The following is a 26,544-nucleotide window of genomic DNA, read 5'->3' as shown; positions in this document are numbered from 1 at the left end:
ATTTCCTTCATTTCTAATCCTTGGAGCAGCTTCTGGGTTATAAAAATAGTCCTATTACTAAGAGCTGTGGAAGTTAAACCCTCAGGTATTATGGTGTATAATTTTTTAAAAAACATATTTTTAGGAGACTTCACCGTGCTTAATTCTTTGGTTTGTCCTCAATATGTTGAAACCCTATAAATAATTAGTACCATTTTAGATTATGGGGAGAAACAATTAATTATGATTAATAATAATAATTAAGGGCCTAATTGTACCTCTGGGGCAAGATTTTCAAAAGCACTCAGGATCAAATTTTCCAGTGCTCAGCACTTGGGCTTGGTAGAGAGATGTGCCCTCTCAGGGGGAGCTCTTGCAGGAATTATTTCTCAAGGAGGTTGATTCCTGAGCTTCTGGTGCACAGAGGGAGGAGGCACTCTCTTAAACCCAGTCAGCAGGTGCAAAACACTCCTTCTTGTGTGACTACCTAGCTTTTCTGGCTGATGTGTAGGGGTTGGAGCAATGGCTCCTCCACTCCTGAGACATCTTGAACCCCAAGGAGTACACAGAGGGAGTACTCCCTGCATTCCAGGAAGCACGGGGACTGTTAATGTGCCCTGCTGCCAATCAGTGCAACCTGACAGAATCGCTTTGTGCCCTTCCCTTGTCCTAGGCACCTGCAGAACAGCATGACACAGTTCGGCTGTACATGACTACATAAGGATAAATAGGACTGAGAAGACACGGAAGGCACAGTGCATTTATGCTCAGCCGATAAGTGCTCAGGAGCATCTTAAGTAGATCTGGTTGGAAAAATGGTTTTTCCTCCCGCAAAGCATCTATCTCAGGATTATATAAAACTTTTGAAACAGAAAATCAAAACGTTTCATTCTGAAATGTTGAAATGAGACTTTTTTGATGAGTTCAGAATATTTTTTCCATTTTTTTTTTCAAAACAAAATGTCAAAATCTGTACAAGCTCATGGGAAAAATTCATTTTCATCGAAGTGGCATTTTCCAACTATTTTGATGAAGCTCTTTTCAGTATTTTTACGCTTCTAGCCTCTTTCGCTCTTCTGTCACAATCTGTGCTGTGCCTGCTAGTCTCTTCCCTTTCTTAAAGTTCTGTGTGATAAGTAAAAGTAAACAGATGGGAAGAGATAGCCTTTATGGTTTTACTTAGCAGAGCTGGTTCTAACCAGCCTTGTGGCATTGCAGCCTTGGCTCGTGAAGAGTTCTGCATTAACTCTTCAGTGTTCACTGTGGTATCCGTTGTACACATAATATGACAAAATTAGTTTCCTTCATATTTTCCTGGAGCTAATTGAAGTGTTCTTCATCTTTGTCTCCAGATCCAACAACCAATTTGTACTTCTAAGCCCAATGTGAGTAAATTTCCTATCCAGGGAACAAACAGTTTTTAATGTAATATTAATTCAGGCAGGAAGCGAATAAGAAAATGTATGGCTACACTGAAACAAAGCTCATTGGTTGTCTCCTAATTGAGTCAGAGAAAGCAAAGATAGCTGTATTCCAGCCAAATATTTGCCTCCCTTATTGTGAAAACTTCCTATTTGCAGTACACAGTCACATGTACCAAAGTGTTTTCAAGACACGTTATATGAAATTGTGTCAGCTACTGTACTTGAACAACTTAAAAAGAGAGAGGGACTATCTGAGGGTTGTGAACATTTCTGTATCTCCTGTCACTCCTGAACATTTAGTCTTGAAACATTTAAAAGAAAATGCCAATGTTTTTCAGATACTCCAGAATCACTTTACTTTGTTTTAAACACAACTATAAACTGGCACTTTAAAAATAATTATATTTTATTTAACATTAAAAAACCATAAATAAAGCCTATTAAAGAAACTGGAGGCTGATATTTTTGTCAGGAATTGGCTCAAAATAGGATGAAAGGAAATTCATTGTGCACTTCAATGAGTGCTGCAGAAAAAGTAGAAGACTTTGTAGTTTGTTTTCAGCTAACTTTCATCCTTTTGTCCCTGCAGATTGTGTCCAGGGTTTTTTATAGAAGGACAAATGTGAAGATTTATGGGCTTGATTCAGCAATCTGACACTCAAGCCACTGCAAGTGTGCAGCTCAACAAGGTGTGAACCTAACCGCAGCAGCACATACTTAGGGAGAAAGAAGGGTGTCCCTTCAGAGTCAATTGATTTTCTTAGTATTAAAAACTAAACAACTCGGACAGGCTAAGTAAAGATAGGGCCCAACCCTGACACTCTTATTTCACATTATCCTCGTCATTCCTGGAGGTCAGTGAAATCACTTGCTTGAGTAAGGTTTAGTTAGGTGCATAAGAGACTACACTGCAGGATTGGCCACTATCTTTGTTTACCATGTCTGAGCTGTTCAGTGGACTGGGACAGGTGCATGTTTTGAATATGACAATGTGAGATGATATATAACCCAATTCTCAAAAGTACAGAGCATCCCCAACTCCTATAGAAGTCCATCATTTTGCATCATTCTTAAGAAGCAACAAATACACGGAGTGATGATAAAAATAAAAGACCCCAAAAATCCAGTAGTTAGGCCAAGAGCTGCTACTTGGTTGTGACTCAGCCTGTCCCCCACGAACTAAGACTCCATTGGGAAGGAAGATCCCTTTAGGAGGGAGTTGCCTGTTTCTGCTGAGACCCAGGACTGTTAAAAACAATAAAGCTATGGCTACATTTCTGGATAGACAGGAAGATAAATTAAACAAAGACAATGTATGGTTCTAAGTGGCAGGAATCCAGAGGATATTTATATTATGAGCCAATTAAAAGAGTCTAAAGGAATTCACACTGAGTAAAATTACAGTAAATTATCCCTAAAAATAAACAATGATTCAAATAGACAGGATGTTCTTTTCTTAATTTTACTAGGTAGCAGACAAGCATTCAAAATGAAAGTTCTTTCAAGAATAAACTATACAGAGTACTACAAAGACCCCAGAAATAGATAGACTTAACTGATAAGCACATCTCAAGAGTCATATGAAACAGCATTATCTATTATTTGTATTGCAGTCATGCACCAGGATGTCATTACAGTTCTTGAAGAAAAATGGACAACAAGCGTTGACTAAGCTGTGGTTATACTTTTGTGCAACTTTCACAGGGTAGCTAGCCCCTGTGAGTAGACTGGACTCACACCCTGTGTCAGAGCAGGTGAGACCAATCCAACCAATTAAAAGGGGCTACACCTGAACCTATAAAGGGCATTAGAGGCAGTAAGTGATAGGGCTAATCTATATCTGGAAAAGGAAAAAGCCATAAGGGAGAGATCCTAAAGCAAGGGCTAGGTGTCTAGGGAGGCAGCCCCAGTGCGACTGCTCCAGGAAGGGAGCAGAACTGGGAAGGTTCCAGGAGCAGGACGCTGGAGACCCCTGGGATGGGTGGTCCTGACAGCAAAGAGTGAGTTTCTGTTTGTTTGTTTGTTTGTTTGTTTGATGTGCTTGAGAAAGAGTATAAACCTGTTTGAGAGACTGTGGTGGCACATACCAGGCCAATAGCTGGTGGGGGAGGACTCCTTCATGGTTAGAGCAACCAAGTTAAATATAGGTGGAATTGGATCAAAGATTGAGTTCAAATTCTTAAATGCTATAAAAATGACACTCAATCAATACCACTAAGAGAACTGCCTCTTATTAGTCAGCCAAAATGGGGGGGAATCACAAAAAACCCTGTAGGTTTCCAGTGGGCTGAAAATATAGGAAGACATAAGAAAAAGACTAGTCCTTTCACAAGATCTCTCAAAGCTGATTACTAGTTATACTATCTTAGGTATTATCTAATTTCTGAATGTGTGTAAGAGAAAATTATATATTCAATAAAACATTTAAAATCTTTCTCACACACAAGTGTAAATTGGCAAAATGGGGCATTTATATTGTCTTATACTTAAATCATAAGAACTGGAGGCATTTTAAACTAAGTGATCTTTAATAGAGCACTATGTATAGAAATTAGAAGGTAAACATCTAGCTGGTTAAAAACAGATACACTTTACAAGCTCTGTAATCAAAACACCGTTCATGCTAATGTGTTTCCTTCTAACATGTGGGCTTTTAAACTCTACGGATCCAGTCCAACTCCCCTAAAAGTTAATGACTAGGTTCCCATTGACTTCAGTAATATTTGGATCAGGGCCTCAAGACTCAGCCCAACTGTCCTAGAAATCAGTAGCAAAACTCCCATTAACTTCCAGGGGCTTTGGCACTGTCCTTAACTTATTTAATTCTCTTATCTCTAACTTTGTCACATTAACTTGACCATTTACTCTTGCAAGGGGCTGTCGCAATGATCACATATTGATATAACTGAACTGATCTACTTCTAATTTGAATCTGTTTTGCATATTAAATATTCTGGGTCTGCTTTTATTTAGGAAAAATGGTACATGTACTAGACATATTAACACTAAACCTTAACCTGGGTTTATATTGCATATCAGTCCTGGTCATCTGAACTCAAAGTAGGTTGTACAACATGAAAATAGTCTTCATCAAAAACACATGGATTCCATATAGAGTAGCAAAGTGTATTGTGTCTATTGTTTTTGACAGGCAATTTTCTCCACTGAGACTAAGTCTTGAACCCTTGGAAAACATCTGTCTCTTGGAGAATACTGGATAGCAAAGCATGCCTGTGCTCTATAACTTCTGATCATTGATACAGCATGTTCTGCTCTGCAAAAGAACTTAATTTTTATTTTTAGTGGAATTATGTAGTGTATTCTCCAGCAGTATATATCTGTATTTGCATCTTAATACCTTTGTTAAGTAGAATAGCGCTGCCCCTAAAACAACTACCACAGAATGTGGGGTGGGGATATTTTTAACATGAATAGGGTGACTAGACAGCAAGTGTGAAAAATTGGGATGGGGGTGTGGGGGTAATAGGCACCTATAGAAGACAAAGCCCCCCAAAATCGGGACATCTAGTCACCCTAAAAATTAGTGCTTCATCATGTCTTGTCTTCTGCACCATTCCTTCAGATATGAGTTGATGATAGCCTCAGGCTAGAGGTAGGGAGGCTTAGGTGGGGAATCTGCTGTAAAATCAGGCTCAGACAGCAAATGCTTGATGACACAGCTTCAGGAGTCAGACAACCCTTGTCCCCACGGGTCCAGCTCCCAAGCTATGCTGCCATATGCTCCCCGGTTGCAGTTGTATAATGCAGTCCCCACTGCGGTAAATTAATGACACAGCAAAAGCGTTAATTCCCGCCCAACCAGCATTGTCTGCTACAATCTTCCACAGATATAGCATTTTTCCCAGGAGGGCAAGCTGCTTACACTATCTAGCTCTGACTCTTTCTACTGACTATGCTCCAGGCTCAAACACCACCAGCCATTAGGGACTGATGTGCAGCTACAGCTCCAATACAAGTGGAGGTAGGGGTGCTCAGCATCCCTGAAAATCAGGTCTTTAATGTCAAGGGGCTGCTACAGGTAAGGGGATGGAGTATGATGGAGAATCGCAGCTTCCTTTCCCTGCAGATCTGCTGCTACCACCCCTACTACGCATTACACATTAGTTCCCTATATGAGCATAAAGAGAAGGGGAGCAGCAAGTCCATGAATACTCAGCTATGATGAATTTCTACTTTTTAGGCTGTTGTACTAAAATCTACAACACCTAGAAATCAGTTTGTTGCTTTATTCTTTCTGTTAAATAATTGCATTGTTTTATGCTTGGATCCAAATGTAGATATACTACCTGCTTCTATTTTTTTTTCTTCTAATTTATGTACAAAAACTCTTACCCAACCCTAAATGCAAATGAGCAATTTTTCAATAGTGGCAGAGACTAATCTACAACGGCCTAGATGGAAACAAAATTCATACAAGATTTAATAAAAGTACAACTGCAATTCTAAACTTCCACCCTTAGAAATAGGAAACGGGTATGTTATCCACATGGCTACATAGTCTTTTATCCTAGCTCGAAGAGCTTTTGGGTGGTATGCTAGCTGCACCTACATTCCCTCATTATAACCAATCTTTAGAGTATAACAAGTTAAATCATTAAGAAATCAAATATAAGAACGACACAGTTCAAACAAAGCCTATTCCCTAATTCATATAAAGATCTAAGTGCATAGAAAATGTCATGAAAGTTAAACTTGCGAGAATAGTCAGTTTTGCCTGAAGAAAAATGTTTGAAGATTTTTATTAAGGGACAAATCTTAGTCCAATTTAAGCCAATGGAAATTTAGCTACTGACTTCAATGGGAGCAAGATTTGGCCCTTAACAGCCTATTTTGGCGTAATGAAGTAGAGTTTGATAATGAAAAGTCTAATAAAAATGCAGCTGCCCCAGTTGTAAGAGCACTGTAATATATAGGGTCGCTTTATCCACTAGGCTGCTCATATTGCACAGCTAACAGCCATAGGGATATATAGAGGTATCATCCTAAAGAGAATATTGAAAATTATAGGGAAATTTAATAAGTCAAATAAGTGCTGCATTCAAATAAAGAATATTCCTTAGTTTGTTCTTCTGTGTGTACAAAATTTAATAAATTGAATTAATCTGTGTTTTATTTAATTAGAAAAATTGAGATGGAGATGAAGAATAATGATTTCCCAACATTTCTGGAGATTTTTATAGCTAAAAGGTGGCACCAATTAAAATGATTCTGGAATTGAGAGTAATTGGGTCTGTGCAAAATCATTGAAAGGATAAAGTTTAAGGACTTATTGTTTAAGGTTTATATGGTGAGTAATCTACCTGCAGGGATAAAATGGGCTCTTGCTTGCCTGAGTTTTTCAGCAACATCCCTGAAGTTGCCCAAACATATCAGGATAAACTTATTTTTATGAAAAGTGTCATGGGCAATCTTAATGTCCAGAAACAGAGAACTGAGCCTGGCCGTTAAAGTCTCATCTGAAAGACTTCTCCCTCCACCCCCAAAGAAAATTGTAAGGCCCAACACAGTCTACCTTGGAAAAATGAAGGGTTGAGCAAATAGTGCCATGGTGTCCAGGGTTTTCTATAAACTGAGAATTGGACTACAAAGCCATGCCCACCAGTTGGCAATACAACAGAGTAGTAATAAAGCTCTTTCTAATGTGGATCAATCATTAACATGAATAGACAGACTCGTAATATGGACCACTGTTAGCTTGTGACTACCTGCCAGAAGTCACTGTCACAATGTCTGGAGTGGCTCACAACCATGAGTACCAACCTCACGGCAGACTGTCAAAAAGCAGGGCAAACTGATTTTATGTTCTATAATTAGATTTGCACCAACCCAGTAACAAATGTGAACTCCTGAAGCACTGTAACAGGTTTACCATGTTGTCACACAGTTTCATTGGGCATTCCCGTCTATCTTGTTATCCAAGCAAGCTGCACTTAGTAATAGTTGGTTGGCATACACCAAAGATCCACAGTTGCCACCTTTAATGTAGTCAATAAGCATCCTGACTTTCACAATAAGCCAAAAATCAAGCTAATCACATTTCAGAACAAGCCAATCTCTAAGAACCCCAACACTCTGTGTGACTAGATCTCCCCCCACCCCCCCAATGTGTAGTCTGGGACTGCGATGGGCCTGCTGTGCACCCCTGACGCCCCCGCCTTGCCCTTGCTTTTGGGAGCTAATCCAAAAAAAACAGAACCTGCAACAAGCTGCAAACCAAACATGCTACAGGCTACAAATTAGCCAACATGCAACTCATAAACCAAAAACAAGCCCAAATTCTGTGTGTGGGAGGGGTATTTCCCCAGGGGTTTGGCATGTCTGTATAGATCACAAAAGATTCAGGTTGCTTCCAGTCCCAAGAAACTAGTTACCTCCCCCAGGTCAATTTGTATGTCAGATGTCTCATCAAAAACACTTGTAGCCAATCCTATAATAAATTAAGGATTTATTAACTAGGAAAAAGAAATCTTATTTACAGGTTAAAGAAGGCAACATCTATACGCAAACAAGTTAATCTATTGTTTTAAAAAGTGACAGTTGTAATCTGCCAATTCAAAATGTCTTTCAGGGCAGACCCAAGGAAACCCTGGGTATATATGCTTCAGTTTAGTGTCTCTGGCCCTGTCACAGTCCAAACATCAAAAGAGAGAGGGGATTTTCTTGTGTCCACGTTTTATCCCCTTCCTCCAGTATTCAAGTTGATGGGATGGGTTCTCTTGCAAGTAGCACCTTGATGCATGTGAAAGGGCCATTAACCAAGACTTTGTATCATGTTCCACAATGGCCCATTTAATTTTGATAGCCCTTCTTGAGGGGTGGGGGAACCCCTCTTCCTGAATGGGTTTGCCAGGTCAGAGCGGTCATTTTTAGTTATAAAGCAAAATTTACATATTAATTTATCAAAGGATACAGACATTACAAGGAAGATTAATGCATGCAGCAATTTACAGGCATTTTATAGAGTCTAAACACATCCTTATAAATCTAACACCTATCTTGAACAATACAAGCATATAGGTGAGCTGGTCTGGTTTCCAGCTATGAATCTGTCAGTGCTCAGCTGAAACCTACAGATTTGGCAAGAGCTGGCACGTGGTCTACCAGCCTCACAGCTGCCATCAAAGGTATCCCCTTTGTTTTGCCAGTTGATCTTATTGGCAGAGAGAGATGCTGTCGTAGTTAAACCAATAACTGGTCACACTAATCTTCTTTAGAGAAGCATGGTGACAGTAGGTGAATGTATTAAAACTTCCAGTCTTGCTCTGCTAAAACTAGGGAGGAAGAGGCTGCTGCTGGACAAAGTTTGTTCCAACTGTATTAGAGAATCTGTCTTAAGCAACCAGTTTCTTTAAGTTGCCTAAAGATAGGGTTAATGTAACTTTCTCTAAATATACACTAGTCTCTGTACACAAACACGGGAAAGTGTGGAGGGCAGGAGACTGGACTCCAGTATTTTATATTTTCATTAATAAGCATAAAATCAAGAAGTGAAATATCTCTGATGTAAAAGGCTAGAGCAAAGCCCTACACATCACTTAATCCCAAAGAGGGGCTATTCAGTGGCATATATGAGGAGTAGCTAGGCAGCAGTAAGTGGTGCTCCTCCTGCACATGCAATGGAAAGGGGCAGGAAGTACGAGGCCGTGATGGAGGTGAGTTACCTTTTCGTAGGGAAGGGGCTGCAGGATCCATGTAAACATGGATTCTAAGACCCCAGTACCCCAGACAGCTGGCACAGAGGTGTTATGACTGCTATTCCAGGCCAGGGCTTCTCACTGAAACTGTCCTGAAGTGTGGATTTCACCACCCTAAATCTTCTCATTTCACTCTCATACAGAGGTGAGCCTGATTATTCTGACCTTATGCCAGTGGAATGAATTTCACGCAAGGTAATTACTATGATGCCACTACTCAGGACTGAAATTACAATGGTTGCTCACATACAAATGTCTAAACTAGGGTACTAGTGCAGTGTGAGAGTAGCATGATGGCTGATCACCTCCCAAACATAAATCACTGGGCCATCAGCACTTAGTGGCGGAATTCCTGTTACCTTCCTGTCTCTTCTGTAGGATGCTCATATAGGGCAGTGATAAATACATAGGTAGGTAGACAAGCGCTACCTAGATAGTCATTCATGCAGCAGTATTTAAAATAAGGAGTAGGGGATTTAAGACATCTGGTCCATAAAGGATTAGACTTTTATTCATTCACACACATGAAATTAAGTTTAAAGTTTCAGGGCCTGATATTGTAGCCTTTGCTGCCTTTGAGTAAGTACTACTTACATAGGTAGTTCAGTTGAGCTCATGAGTCTAATGACTTCTCAGTCTCAGGAACTGGCCCTTAAGCAGTAAGACACCTATGCTCCATTTCCTACTAGTAAACTACTGATAGGCTTCCTGTCTTTGAAAGGAAGCCTATCAATCGGTGGAATATTCTTGGTGAATTTAAGGGTGGCTGGGTGGAGAAAATAGCCTACAGATAAGGGACAAACACAATGAGAACAAAAGAGTACTTCCACAAAAGTGTACTTTCAACAGCATATCTGAACTTGCAACCCAACTGTGAACATGGAGCATCAAGAAAGAAAACAAGGATGTAGTTATAGCAGGTGGTCTATTGCAAAGACTTAGGAAGAAGAGGCATTCAAAATACTCATGATGGGCCTGATCCTGTGAGGTGCTGAGAACTTTCTGAGACATGCTAAATGCTCTCTGCTCTGAGTGAAGTCAATGAGAATGGAGGGGGCTTGCCTTCACAGGATGGGGCATCAGTATATTCAGGTGCTGTTCACAAGCAGGATGTGGATTGTCTGCACTAGTGATTAGAGCTGGAGTCCTGCCTAGAGGTTAGAGCCAGAGTCAGGGCCAGGAACCAGAAATTGGAGCCAAAGGTCAGAGCCAGAATCAGAAGCCAGTAACTGGAGCCTGTTAGAGAGCTTATTCCTTCACTCTCCCACTTCCCTGGTTCTTCTCGCATGAACAGAGAGCAACAATACCCGAAGTCCGAAGGTGCAAACAATTCGATGTTTATTGGGGTGAACTTCCAGCAAGCTAAATACAAGTTCCTTTTTCCTTATTTTCGAATCCCAACTTACTTCCTGTTTGCCCCTAATTTATATAGTAATATTCTTAGCTATACCTTAACCAATCATTCTACTAAAATTTAACTAACCAATCCTAACATGGATTAGCTAACCAATTATATCCCACCACCTTAATTAGTTTACACCCAGCAAAATTAATTATACAGCAGACAGAAGCAATCACAGAACCAGACAGAGACCATGCCAATAAACAATAGCAAAGTGGGAACTATAATGACAAAACAATACAGAAGTGAGGATTTCACAACTACATCTGTAAAGACATAAGAGTTTCCCAGCTGTGTCTATTGATAAGTGAGTTCTTACCAGACAGAAAACTATCAACCTCAATTTCCTTTTACAGCTTCTAGGCACTTCCCTTTCTCTGGAGGTGATAGGCACTATAAGGACAGGATTAAATTCCTAACAGCCCAATAGCACCTTATTTCAATGTGACTAGTTTGGAATGTGAGGATGTGACCATTCACTTCCCAGCTTATGGCTGCCTCTGTTGCTTAGCCAAAGGCCTTAGCCTAAGAACAGGGCCTCAGACTGTCACAGTAAGAGAAGGCCCTTACACTGGCAGACAGTGATTTTGATTCTTTCTTTTATACCTCTAACTAGCCAAGTGATAGGAATACACCTAAATTCTTAGAGTATAGGCCTTTACAGACAGGCCTGAATATCTATATCCTAACAGAGCCATGGCTCATAGCTGGAATCAGGAGAATGCCTGGAGCAAGGCTGGAAACAAAGCAAGCATAGGAATGATTTCAACTGCAGGTGTCATCATCAAGGAACTTGTGATCATCTGCTGCTGGAGACTAAGCTAGCTAGTCCCAGGTTAATGTGCAAGCCCTTGTTCCTGACAGTTGTCAAGGTCTAGCTTACAATTACCCTTGGTGCTTTCATTCTTTTGCTACTCTAGGCACACAGTCCTCAGTTGGGTTGACTTGATTCTTGGTGCAGCTGAAGAGAATTGGTGGGGGGGAAAGGGGGCTTTAAGCCACCTGTGACCTGGCCAGGGGACAGAACAGTCCTTCACGGATTGCTATAAATAACATCAGCTCTACTTTGCCTGAGAATTCCTCTTTGTCAAGACTCGAGGAATCATCTGCTACTCTTTAAGGCCAGCTTTCCAGCTTCTGTGCACTACGTCCAGGACTAGGGAGTGAGCCCTAGCTGATTGGACTGGTATACAAATCTGTCAAGCAAGTAAAACACACAGTACAAGTTCCCTGTCTCATGGAAAAAATCCTCCAACTCCAGAGAAACTCCCATGGTGGGGCCGTACTATCACAGTGATAGAGAAGAGTGTCAACATCGCTATGTTGCATGTGAGAAGACTGGGGAGTTGATGGCAAGGAGCGCCACTTGACTTCCTCAGTAACAACATTAAGCAATCCAGCTCTAGCATCTGTGCATGCTAGGTTGTCAGGATGACAGTAATCACAGTGATTTTAAATATAGCCAAAATTCTTAAATGATTGAGGGTTTTTTGTTTTTTGTTTTTTAAAAAGGTCAACCCTACTCATTTGTTGATAGCCTTAGGTTAATCGTATGTTTGTGTGGGAGGTCACTCACTTCCATAGCAGAAAGAAGCTAAATTTCTGGCTATCTGAGCAGAACAATTGCACTCTAAATACTTGGCAATAGATGGAATTCACCATTTGATGAAACTGTTTACTCTAACATTCTAGCTAGGAATAGCCAATAGTTAAGTGAGGCTATGTCTCACAAGCGTATAATCTGTGGAAATGAATATAGCATCTCATGAATACTAAACAAATTCATTATGACCAGCAGTATAGCCAATGAATCTATAATCATGGCTCTCTTAAATTAAATTGTCTCAATTTTTCAGTGAAATCAAGTTCACAAACACATTTCTTCTTTTCCCTTTATTTAAGGCATCAATTCCTTAAGTTCCTCAAGATATATAGCTCTCCTTTGGCTCTGCAGCCCAAGAGCAAGAGGGGAGGAAGTAGAGGAAGAAATCATTCTTTGCATCATGGAGCACTTTATTCTTGATTTTAAAAACACACATACATTCACACAAAGACTTAAAAAATATACCACCAAGTATCCCTGCTAGGGAAATGCAGGGGACAAATTTTCTGTACTGTATTTTACAACTATACCATGATAATATGTAGCGATAAGCAACTCAGACATTTGAATTAGAAGTGTTGGGGAAGAGAGGACAATGATGGTTCCTAAAATATTTTTACCAAAGCGCAACTCCTGAAGATGGCAAGCCCCAAAAACCTAACACCCCCCCCCACACACACACACCCCAAAGTCAGTCCTAAAAGTTTTCTCCTAATAGCCCTTGAACTCTTACCATCTTGGTAGTGACTTCAAAGGATTGTTTCCTCCTGGACTGATCAGAGAATAAACTGGTTCTTCCTGGGGTATCTGCAGAGCACTCTTTTTGAATTTGGGTAATCTAGCTGTCAGGACTCTAGACTTTCCAGCTGAACCCAAATTCTTTTATCTTTTTACAATCACCAGTGGGTCATCAAGAAAACCCTGCCTTCCTTGAACCAGTAGTATGCTCCTGGCATAATTTCTTCCAAGCAGCACTGGTCTCTGGTTGCCTTATTTGCTCCAATACGGCTTGGTAAACTTCATGTTGTGCAATCATCAGGCTGCAGCTACTCAATCTTCATGTGATAGAAGTTGATCCCTTTTCTTCATCCTTCTGTGTCTGTTTCTGTTGGTGTAGATCACTGTCAGGACTCTTGCTTTTATCTGCTGTGGGAAATTCATTCATAAAAATCTTAGTGTTTTGTCTGTTTTTAAACTAGCTAGCAAGCATATATGTTTCAAAGCTGAAAGCTCTTCTATCTATAACACAGATGCTGAAAAAGAACTTTCATGGTCAGTAAAAGGCAACATTTATCAAGTTTATTGCTTGAGCAAGTCCATATGATTTGAGCACTTACCTGAGTGAACAAATTCCTAGGGTTTTTTATTCCTTTGTCATAAATTCATTTAAGAAGGGGCACTTTCATTCTCTTTACTCATGTGCATATGCATAGATAAAAATAGTGTGTGCCTACCACATATCTGAATTTGAGCTAAATGAATAGTTCACAATAATGTAATCAACACTTGCATTTTTTTTCAAGTTGCAATTGCAAATTGACCATGAGTGGAGAGATTTTTTTCCCCTCACTTTTTCATTATTTGAAATTGTTCACCAAATTTCTGTGAATAATTTTTGGTCTATAATTCATTTGCAAGCCCTTTGTTGAAAGAATTTGATATTTAAAATGTGAGCTGTATGATTGGTCACCTGCATCAGGTTTCTGCTTGACTCTGAGTCTGATTTTCTGTTTGAATTCTCTTCAAAAAGATCATTTCAAATGTGCTTCTCACTAATAGCCTCCAATAGTCACAACAAGGGCATGAACATAGTCAAAGTGAATTCCTTTAAAAAGGGAAAGGAATATTTTCAGGATATCTTTCCAATATTTGCCTCGTGCTAATATAAATATCTTATTCTTAGGTCTATTTTTCCATATAATATAGAAACATAGGAACATCAGACATGCAGTCCTGAATGAGATCAGAAATGCATCTACACAGTATCCTGTCTCTGACTGTGGCAAGTATCCTATACTTCAGAGGAAGATGTAACTACCCAGTGGTAGGCAGGTGTGGGGTAATCTGCCTCCCACATCCAGTCTTTATTCTGATCTCTAATAGAGATTGGCTTAGGCCCTGAAGCATGAGATGTAATATCCCTTGTAATCATTAGAGTTGAGTGACTGCACTACAGTTCAGATAATTCTGCCTCCCTACAAAGGAACGATTACAAAATACTGGAAACCTGTCCATATTTCATGCTACTAGAGGATGTCAAGTTAATTGCTTAACAAAAGGTTTTTAATGTGCCCGTGACATCACTGTAACCAACACCTGCTCACTCCTAAATTCACTGAATACCCTTCAAATGCTTGGGCTGTACATCTTTGATTTGTTTTAGTCTATTGCATCTCCATGACAGAACTAATAGGATAAAAAGCACAGCATGCATTGTGTGACCTTTTTCCTTCAGTGTGAAATAACAGCAGTAAACACACATTTACAGAAAGTGGGCAATGCGACAAGAGAGCACAAATATTTTTATTGCAAATACAAGCCGCTTTGTATAAATAATTCCCTCTTTCAATTGCCCTGTGAAATTTTGTTTCAACAACACTTAGGACCCTGCTCATCAACATATCACTTATGTGGGTGGATCTTCATTTTTACATGATTCTTCAGTTTGGACAGATGGATGCGTTGGCAACACTATATTCATCCCCTGAAGTCCCAAAATATGTGGCACCATTGCAGCAACAGGGCTGGCTTTGCCTGACCCTATACTTAAGCATTTATAATGCTGGCAGAAGGAATCTCCTTTTGATCCGATAAGGAAGCAAAGCAAATCTTAACAGATTTTATAGTTTATTAATTATAAAGGGGCTGATCCAAAGTCCATTTAACTCCATGGGAGTTTGTCCATTAATTTCAATGGGCATTGGCTCAGGACCCCAAAATAGTTCATCCGCTCTCCAATAGTGCTAGATAAAACATCTATGCTTCATATCACTGTCAAACCACTTTGTGCTGATGTTTACAGTTGGAGGGAATAATAATTTACAATACATTAGTGCCATAATCTGCTCACTCAGGACAAACATGAAGGAAGATAAAGTCCCTGTTCCCACATACCTATATTATGCAAGCAGTTTCTCACAAATCTTCATTCAAATTTTAAAAATAAATCACATCAATAATCCTCCTTTAGGGTATGTTTATGCTGCAATTAAAAATCTGTGGCTGGCTGATGTTAGCTGACTTGAGCTTGAGCTCAGAGGCTGCTTAATTGGAAGTGTAGATGTTTGGGGTCCAACTGGACCCCAGGCTCTGGGACCCTGTGAAGGGGGGACAGCTTGTGCTCCAGCCCAAGCCCGAATGTCTACACTGCAATAAACAGCTCATTAACCTCACAAACCCAATTCAGCTGACAAGAGCTAGCCACAGATGTTTAATTGCAGTGAAGACATACCCTTTGTGTTTGCAGAGAACAAATATTCAAACACTGAAGTTTTACTGACCTGGATATTTGTGAAAAGGAAATTTCAGTCACATGTTGGTATTTATAGAAACTGAATTTAAAAATCACACACATGGATATTCAAATTTGAAGTCACTTTATGCTCAGAACAGAAGCAAATACCATGTGATTTGTCTGGCCAGCACATCCCAAACAGCCAATGTCAAATATCTAATCAGATAATGATATTGCAACTCTTTAAGCATGAACAAAAAAAACATTCAATTGAGACCAGTTCTGTTTTGAAGAACTCCCTGGTTATGAGGGCAGTACAATAGCTTAATTTGCCTCTTTTGCTTCCATATACTGGACCAATTTTGAGTCTCTGGCCCTGCAAATTCCTGCTTTCTCAAATAAACTAAGACACACACAACCTTCTAAAGGAGAATATCTTCAGAGACTGAGGCTATGTCTACACTACCACCTATTTTGGCAAAACTTATGTCAGTCAGGGGTGTGAATATTCCACCCCCTGAGCAACATAAGTTACACCAACATAAGTGCTAGTGAGCACAGTGCTATGTCAGCAGGAGAGCTTCTCTCACTGACATAGCTTATGCCGCTCACGGGAGTTTTTTTTTCTTATGCTGACACTCTCTCCCATCAGCATAGTGTCTTCACCACTATTGGTACATCTATGCCACTGAAGTGCTGTAAGTGTAGACATGGTAAATTGAAACTCAAAAGCGATACTCAGGGCTTCTCTACACCATGCGGCTTTTAGCGACAAGGCTGTGTCAACACAGCCTTGTCACTAAGCGTCAGCATGTGTAAATACTTTGTTGGTACTTTTGCCGACCAAATACTTCCAACCCTGCGAGCAGCGTTAGCTTTGTCAGCAGGAGAGTGCTCCTGCTGACAAAGCCACGTTCACACTGCCACTTGCGTTGGCAAAACTTTTTTGTCTTTCGTGGGGGGGCTCTTTTAAGTACCCGGGAAAGACAACTTCGCAGTGTAGACAAGCCCTCAGAGAAGTTGATAAACACCAGTTTAATAGTTTGCAAGTCCACTGAGGGCTTTCATCTCTTTTAAACATAAAACCTCCAAACTAATTCAAAACTACCCAGCTGTTTTTCATGGGGAATCCCAAAGACCTAAGTCCCTGGATCTGGGTCTCACTTACACTAAGCTACTTTATACTGCTGCAACATATAAAGAGGCTTTAGTGTAAATGAGAACCAGGCCTGAAGTACTATTTGCAAAAGGACTTTCCTAGCAAATATGGACTCAAGTAAAGCCTTCCTCAGCGTCTCCATGCACTCAGTTACAAGTGATTCCTAACGTTCTCTCTGAAATGACTCCTGAAACAATGGAGTGTAATGATATTGCTAATGGTTGCTCCAAGCATTTTCACAATGGTTATGAGACCAGACACATAGCTCCTTAAGTCTTTAAGAGTCAAAAGGTTTATTATTAGTAGGATTACATAGACACCATATTAAAATGGCAGCAATCAGCAGGTGTTAGAACTGCATATCTGGACCTATTGAAGGGATTGAAGACTCGTAATCTTTAAAAGTCTATTTTGACTGCAAGTATAGAATGCCTGTCATTTACAGGAGAAGACCCAGAGCATGCAAAGGAAGAAAGCCGTTAAGTGAAAATCCACCTATTACTTGTCAGAGGCAGCTTTGTCCACACATAATGAAAACTAAGCTTACCCCTCATACGAGCTAGTTATTAATAGGCCCTTGGATCTGATCCTGCACACATTCTTGTATGTGCTTAATTATAAACATGTGAATATCCATTGACTTCAACAGGAGTACTCAGCTGTGAAAAGTTACACGTGATTAAATGTTTTCAGGATTGGTGTCTTAGGGGAGTCTGTATTTAAAAAAAATATTAATCTCTCAGTTTCTAAATAAAAACTATATAAATACAGAGAACACAATGTCTAAAATAGAGATTTCCTTCCTTTTTGAGCCAAGATGGGGAGAGGGGAGGATAAGATTTATTTCTAACTATGTGATTCAGGACAGAATATTGTGGTAAAGAATTAATCTTCACTCTGTCTTATTCCTCAGTTTAATGCCCCTTCTCCCTTCCTTCATACACGTGTATGTAATGCTAGTCAGAGCAGTAACAGTGTAATTAAAGTCTCTACAATACAAAGTGCTACTAAAAATTCATGAATAATTGGCTCTGTTTGAAGAGCCTGCATAGCTACCCGTTGTTATCCAAACATCTGTTTCACTCTCTCCCACTAGCTCTGATATGTAAAACCTAAATGAAGCTATTTAATTATCCTGAAGGGGTGAGCTACATAATGTGATAAATCTTATCACATTCTCAAAGATTAGTTTCATAATTTTTGTTTTGACTAATAAAATATAAAAAAACTCACTGTTCCCCCCCACCCAATGCTTTGAATGTCATATTATAGTTTGTTTTATCTTCATAAATGTAAACATCTGTGGAATTAGAGCTTCCAGCTAATTTCTCATGAAATTAAAGCAATCTTAGTCCATTTTTAATCCATCCATCAAATGCAACAACATTTCTAAGCAGCTCTTGTTTGTTTTAGGGGCTTTCACTAATACCTCCTGAGGAAACTTCACCCCCTTCCACATTATCCTTATGCCATGGGAGCCCCCCAGCTGCCTTAATTGAAGTGGCAAAAATGAAGTAGGTGCACAAGGGAGTTTCCGCACCCCTTGTGTTCTGAAGGCTTGAAATTGGCCAACGTGGACAGAGGTTGCAAACAGGTCACTGGACTTATGCTTACAGTGAAATCCCCTATTGGGAGTTCTGAAGGGCAGCAGCCACAATTCTTGCCAAAAGTCTGAAACTAAGTCAGTGGGTTGTGCAGCAGCCCTGCACCATGCAGCAGACTGGGAGGTGAGCTGAGGGTGGAGAAGGTGGGATTCCATTTATTCCTCTCCCGTCACCTGCTTAATTCCCAGCACAAAACTCATTTGCTTGGGTTCTGTGCGAGGAAGAATTTCACCCCTGTGAATAAATTAATGACAGCAGTCATCAACAAACCAAAGCTACTTGAAATCAATATCATGGGGATGACTTCATTTAGACCTGGGAAATTGAAGTCAACACCTGGCTAGTCATTATGTTATCTTGATGTGAATATGCAAGGCACAGCTATCCAAACACTGGTTGATACTGCCTACAATGGCAATAACTGTTATAACCTTTGTCATTGCTTTGGAGTTTCATGTTATGTAGCATTTCATATTACATGTAACTACAGACAGATTTCTAAGGCCTTTTCTGCCTGACAAAGTGGCATTGGTTTTGAACTGATTTAAACTGGCCAACTCTTATTTCAGTTTAAAACAGGTTTATTTCAGGTTAGCTTAACCAAGTAGGAATCCGTTTAAGCTAAAGCATTAAGTAAGCCACTCTTAAATCCCTCTGTGGATACTTTTATTTCAGTTTAACTAAACCAGTTTAAAAACCAATTTAAGTTAAAGCAGTATAACTTTCCCATATAAACAGTCTAATACATACCATGCAATAGTTTCCCAAGGAATGTACAGAATGATACTATATATTCTCACCAAATCATTTTGGTGCAGTGCACCATTTTCATTAAAAATAGCTTTATGCCTATTTTTTACTATCACTACTGCATGATTTTATGATTTTTTTCTTGATCTATTGAGTCCAAACTACCCAAAATTCCACTCTGATATCTTACATTTTATCTTACATTTGTACTCAAAAATATACATTGGTGCACATTAAAAGGGATTTGTATGGGCAAAGTAACCCATAGGGGCACAATCAACTCCTTTTATACTCAGAAATACCCCTTTAGGGACACACACTCAGGCTGGGCACAAAGCAATTTAGTTTGAAAGTCTGGCGTACTGCGTCACACATTTAAAGGAATGCCTGCGCCTCACAGCTTCTGGTCTCTTTTCCCTTTGCTGTGTGGGATTCTTGAACTATGAAAGAGATTTAAAGCATGAAGTGTGGTGCTATTAACACAAAAATATAGAACTTGAGGATGATGTAAAATAAAAGTGAGACAATTTTCTAGCTTTGGGCTTGATCCCTTGAGGTACTGATCTCCTTCCCAGAGCCCTCAACTCCCATTGTCTTCCGGAAGTGCTCAGCCTTTTGCTGAATTGAACCCATAATTTTCTAAACTGGCTACGGTAACATTTCAGTTAGCTGTTAGATTATTCCACATAGTGTAACCAGATTTCTTCCAACAAGAAAATAGTATTGTTTATGATAATAAAATATAAAGGGGATTTTAAAATCTTACACTTATATAGGCAACAGTACTATCTGTTTTCTTTACTCCTAGATCTGTCTATCTTATCCTCAGGTGAGGGAAGGCTCCTTTTTTGGTGGCTCGCTTTACTCACAAATACTGACCACCTTTGTAAAGCACTTTGAGGTCTAAAAGATCTAAATAAATGCTAGGTATTTTTTACTTATTTTATTATCTATCTAAAATGTTTAATGTTAAAGGAATTGTTAAATCTTTTTTTCTTTAAGAGTATTTATTCCTCTCTTTTCCAAGACATATTTTATTCTGTGAGTTTTGCCTTGCCCTTCAGCCGCTTCTTTTCCTCTCTGCTCAGTTTCCTTTCATTATTTTTCCTCCCTTTATTATATGCAAGCTTTTGGTTGCATTCAGGGGTTGGATCCATGGACCAAATCCCCTACTTAGTGGGGGGCTACAGTGACTGCAGAAACTACAATAGTCCCTTGGCTGCAGTCCCAGGTACTCCACTAGCACTTCATAGCCTGGGGGAGAGTACTTCTCCCACATCGGTCTCCCCAAAGAATCTCTAGACACACAGAGCTTTCAAAACAAGCTTTGCACAGGGTGGGGTGATTTGGCCCTTTCTCCTCTGGAACTTCAACCACTGGAATCAAGGATAATTTGAATAATATGCAGCACCATTTTTGCATCCTCTTCATAATGTACTAAAACTACTGCAATACAAAAGTCTGAAGAAATGGAATAAGAACTGAACTTCAGCCTAAATGCTGAATTTCTGGACTTTTATAGGCTTAAATCAGCCCCTTATCCCTAGTTGTTTAAAGCATCGTGCAAGGTTTTTAGCTATCTGACACCCATTAAAGTCATTAGGAGTTGAATGGTTAAACTCTGTCCCTTATAAAGGTAGGTGCTACTGTTGCTTTAATTTTTTTTTCATGATTGAATAATATGTATTCTGAACATTGGGCTTCAGAGATGCACACCTCCCATCATTTTTACACATTTCATTCAGCCCTTTTTGCAGCATAGTGCTGGAGAAAGAAAAGACATTAGAAGGTCGTGCTTCCAAAGAGCAAACTTCCCATTGTTCTTTGAATAAGAGATTGTATTTGAGTACAGAGCTTTGCATAAGAATTAGTCCTTTTCTTGTATAAAGTCAGCTATTTTCAGCTCAGTGCAGCAATCTTCGATTTCTTGGTTGTAACTATGGCAATACGATTAGATGGCATTCAGTAAAATTTGTTTTACAAATTAGCATGGCAGGGAGGAGGGGTGCACCCCAGGACATGGACAGAGGACCAATGCAAAACCACTACGGAATGAGATTGAAATGGAATCAGGATTCAGAATATTCCTCTCACTAATGATCCTTGGATTCATCTGGCACTCTCTGGTAGTTTGTGAGTGATATACAGTTAGCCACAATAAACATGATAGGATCAACATGCCTGATGTGATATATTTTCTACTTTTTTAATAGCACCACACCTTCCCATTTTGAAAGTACATTTTAACCCCATTTTGGGGTGTTTGCTGATTTATTTGATCTGATACTTTTATAACATTTGCAGTCAAATCAATGGCAAGCACTTTCATTATGGTACAAAGCTCATTATGTTCTGGGGCAAAAAAAGTTTTGTGCTAAGCCTTGGGTCATCTTATAATGAGGATAAGAATGATTGTTGGTGTGCTAGACGGAGTTCTGCCTCCCTACCTTTCTGCTGAATGGAACACTCCTCACCAGTTCAATAGAATGGCAGGCCTCACTTTGCACACCCTAATGATGGCTTCCTGAACTTTTGCATCGTTTGTAATAAATCTAGTTTTGATCATATTTCATTATGAATGAGTCTCCTATTCATTTATAGCCCTTTTCTTGATGATACATGCAAAACAAAGTCAGAAGGAAGTGGAATTTTAGGTGCATATTTTTCAAATGTTTAACGTATTTCCCTCCCCTGATTTGTTTGTTCAAAGGAAACTTTTCTTAAAATCTAATCAAAATCTTTAAGTAAATTAATTTTATGACTGCTTTATTTTTAATCTTTACAACTACATTGTAGCTCCCCTCCCCCCAAAAAAGAGAAAACAATGGAGCATTTTCCTTTTTAAAAAAATTTTTCCTTGATCTTTCTGATTTGGTTTTGTACATTGTTTAATCAGACGGAACCAATCCTGCAGTCCATGGGCATACTGGGTGCAATTCATCTCTGAACACAAAGCCTATGCACTGTTCAAATCCCAGTTGAGTCCTTAAGTATTGCATAAGTCTTGTGCTGAGCCTCTGCACAGAGGTGAATGGCACCTAAGGAACTCCCATGGGATGTTTTGCCTGCATAAATACATGCATAGGAGTTTTGCTTCCATAAACAATTTTCCGCAGCTCTCATTCAAATGGTGAATAGCTTAAATGGGATTACTCACATGATTAAGGGCTATAGGATCAGGCCACTCATGGGGAAAAATAGCAGATTGTGTAACCCCACACAATGCTACTACTACTATCTGGTAATATCACCTTCAGAAACTGAAGTCTGATTGTTTAGCTGTTTTAGGACCCAATCCTGAAGTCAAAGAGACTTGTAGGTGTCTAGTAGTTGGATGTCATGACTAGCACGTGAATTGGATTTAAGTGACAAAGTTGTACAGTCTCGCCCTCTCTCTCATCCAGGCCTGTCTGAATCCACTGGCACAACGATGTCAAGACGGCTGGAGACAGGTCTGGATGCGGTAGGAGGCCATCAAGTCCTACTGCACCTGAACTGATGCCCTAGGCTGGCTACACAGTTCTTACCATCCACTTTCATGGCTGGGGAGATAAGCATATCTGCTTGATTGCTTGGTCCATCAGAGAAATCTTTCTAGAGGGTGCCAGGTGTAGCTGTCCACTCTCGTCAAAAGTCACAGGTAGTACTGTCTACTGTTACTTATGGTAGCAGGCGTAGCCTGACCTGTCTTGATAAGTTTGAACTGTGCTTCATCTGGAATCACACCTCAGACCTGTTCATCACGGGTGGACCTACCAGGAGTACAAGACTCCAGATGACTAAGTTCTGAGGGTCATTGGGATACACACGCCTCTCCACCATAACAAGGTAAAGGTCCAAGGAGTAGAGTTTGACATGCAAAGGAATATGGACTATTTCTCTTCAGCTTCTGACACTTTTTTGGTCTCACAATCAACATCAGGAAGACAGAAGTGATGTACCAGCCTGAACCAGGAAAGCCTTATGTAGACACTATCACAGTGAATGGTCAAACCCTCCGGGCAGTGGACAAGTTCACTTACCTTGGCAGTATGTTGTCAGGTGCAGTTCAGACCGACTATTAAACCAATTCCAGAATTGCCAAAGTAAGTGTGGCCTATGGCAGACTACGTGCAAATGTGAGAGTGCAAAGGCATTGGTTGTCAAACAAAACTGAAGGTCTACAAAGCCATTGTGTTGCCAATTCTGAGGTATGCATGCAAAACCTGGACAGTGTACAGATGCCATGTTATAAAGCAGGATTAGGCATTGCTGCCTGAGTGACCATCCATACTGGCATTCATATAGCAAATACATGTTCTACTCTTTGCTGTGTTTTCCTTTCAATACTTTCCTCCAGTTATTTAATTACAAATCTTCTTTGAAAGCCAGGAACAGAGAAATTACTTCAGTAGACACATAATGCATTATCAAAATTGCTTGAGTTTCTTCTCAAGTAGAAGCAAACTATTGAGGTGGAAATTTACTTGCTTTCACTACTGGTTATCTAAATAATTGTTTGCAGTTCTGAATGAAAATAAATGAATGTTTGCATATAAATAACCATAACCTGTTTTCTTGCCAGTAAAGCATACTCTAGTTGGCAGCATAGAGAGCACTAGTAACACAGTAGCTTCAAAACTGCTCTGCCTCTTTTTTTTAAATGTCTTGTTCCACAGGATAAAAACTTTTTTTATGCAGTATAAGCAAGAGATAGCAGTTACCATGTTAAACTTGCAGAACAAGATTCAGCAGTTTGTTTAGTTAGCTGTGAATCTCTGAAAATGAACACACTAAGGAACCAATTCATCTTAAACAGGATATGTATTATAACCCGGGGGTAAAATGCAATGTGACAGCAAAGTGAGAATGACACACATACAGTTTTTGTAATCTGGTATATCTGGTTCCTGTGTTATTCCAGTGCAGAGAGTGGAAATGAAGTTGAGCAGTGGGAAACCTGAAATCTAATCCTGTAATTTAGCAGATGATGTGACATCAGTTCTAGTTTCAAATTTAAGAAATTAAAGGATTGGGTAGAACTATGAACCACTCTTTTCCAGTTAGCAAAAGCCTCATGTTTGAGCATGCTTCAAAATACAAGGAGTTTGTGTAGAGGAGGCTGAACCACTGCTACTATATATACAGTAGCTATTAAAAACTTGGCATTTGCCGATAACTCCCACATAGTTACCATAGACTTAAATCACCCCTTCCTGAGGAAATGTCCCTGCAATAGAACTGGGGGGGAGGGGCTCTTCAGGCATTCCACATGGAATTTTCACTGAATCATTCCATTTTGGAAGAGAGATTTGCCCTCTCCAAATGGGGAGCAGTTCAGCCCTCAAGGCTCACAGGTCCAATGGCTTCTTCAGGAGCTCAGAGCTGTATACCTAGAGGTGCTGCTTCTTGCAATACTTCAAGGGACCTCCTGCTCCTGGGCACCACAAGTCCATTCAAACACCATTGTTAGGGGCTTCTAAACCAGTGGCTGCCCCAAAAGCCCCCCTCTAGGGAGTCTCCGTAGCAGAGTGGAATTCTGGTTACCCATCTAATTCCTCAGCCTCCCTCTCCCTAGCCACAGATCACCAGTTTATTGGACCGCTCCTACTTCATCTCTCTGGGACAGGGAAGAGCCATGAGGAGAATCTTGTGTATAGCCCTTTTGGGGAGATGATGAGATTTCCCATTTTAAGTGCAGAGGGGAATTGTGGTATCTCAGATGGAAGTGTGTGGTAACCGGTGGCAAATGCTGACTCTTTAATAGTGACCACTGTGGCCATGGGTACTGGGAAATCATGGTGACTGAGCCACAATTTGTGCTCCCATTTCTCTGGCTGGTGGGGATTCTGTCTGAGTAGCATAAAAGTGATGTATGCAGTCTGAGTGGTCTATGGTACACAAGAAGGTTCACCTGCTATTGACCTCTCTGATCTTTCAGCAGCATATGAATGGCATTAGCAACGTGAGGTTGCAAAAAATTATATCCTGCCCACCTTAAAAAAAGGTGCAGGTTATATCTACAAAAAAAGGCGATGGGACCAGGCTTAAAATGAAAAATAGTTTCCAGTCACTAATGTGGCTTGCAGGCCCACTTAATACATCTGTCTCCTAGGTTTGCCTTTTTTTTAAAGCCAACCAAATGTTCCAATACAGCCTTGAAGTTTAATGGGACAATCAGATAGGTATATCAAGAGCCTATGTAAATGTTCACTGTTTCTCTCCTTTTAATTTGTGAATGCAGTAACTGTGGTTTCGTAATGCCTACCTCTGATTGAGAGGAATGTCTAAGTGTAACAGGAGCCTGTGGATAAGGTTTACTCTTCTGTTGTCTTCAGTACTGGGAGAACAATGCACAAAATGAGTCATTACTTAGCTGACAATATAGCAGATCAGAAGTAGCTGATCCTTATCTATGATTAGGAAGGCATCACTATAGTTCTTTTTACCTGAGCAATTTAAAACCTTTCCTTTAATCAGAGAGAAAGGAAGCTCTGCTGTTTTATTGAGTGAAGGATATTCTTAGAGTTACTGAATACTATAAGATCGGAATTTCCACCTGTCCTTGAAACAGCTTCAAGTTTTCCTGTTCTTGTGTGCTAGACTTTCTTGCACCAAAGAAATCTTTCTCAGTGAAGGCTGTCCATCCAATACTTATAAGTCTCCTGGGAAATGAGAAGTGTGTGGACAGTGGAGGTGCAACCGTATGGGGCAGAAGGAGAGGGGTGAATGACTTCTGCCCCCTTTATGAATAAATACATTCTGCCAACCTAAATTCCTCTGTCACATTAACTGGAGAAGATATTTCTTCACTTCCTGTCCTTAATTCATGTAGTATTGCTGAAGCTGTTATAATGGCTGCCCCCTCTAGGGTTGCCAACTTTGTAATATTCAAAAACCTGCCACTCCAGCAGGCCACCTCGTCCCTGCCCCCCATTCATTCTTCTCTCCTTTTTCTCTTCTTCTCCCCACTCCCCAATCGCTTGCTGCTTTTCTCTTCTCCCCCTCCCTCCCCTCTGCCTGGGTCAGGAGGGATTTGCCTGCGGAGCCAGGGCTGTGAGCTGCAGCTGCCTGACACAGGTAAGAGGTTGCCCCAGCTTAGCAGAGGCTGGCGCAGGTGATGCCTGCCTGTCTGGTGAGTCGATCTGACTAGACTCTGTCAGTTCCCCTTTTTGACCATCCTTTCTGGTCAAAAACCGGACACCTAGCCACCCTGCCTTCTGCCATGCTAGTGGCATTAGCAGTGGATGAAATGAGTACCACAATCCCTGTTTAAGAGATCATTTATAGCATCTTTTGGATTTATAAGATGTTCAGATACCAAGGTGATGAGCATAGTAAAAACTGCATAGACAGATCTATTTTGTCATTCTGTAAAGGGTCTTGATGCTTGTGAAAGGCGCTATATCAACATTTATAAACAGCTTGACTTTTAAGTAAGTTACACAAAATCAGTAATTTTCCTTGTAAAGGAT

The sequence above is a fragment of the Caretta caretta genome, chromosome 5 (genome assembly GCF_965140235.1).
Source record: "Caretta caretta isolate rCarCar2 chromosome 5, rCarCar1.hap1, whole genome shotgun sequence".
Lineage (NCBI taxonomy): Eukaryota > Metazoa > Chordata > Testudines > Cheloniidae > Caretta > Caretta caretta.
Note: the sequence above shows the minus strand (reverse complement) of the source record.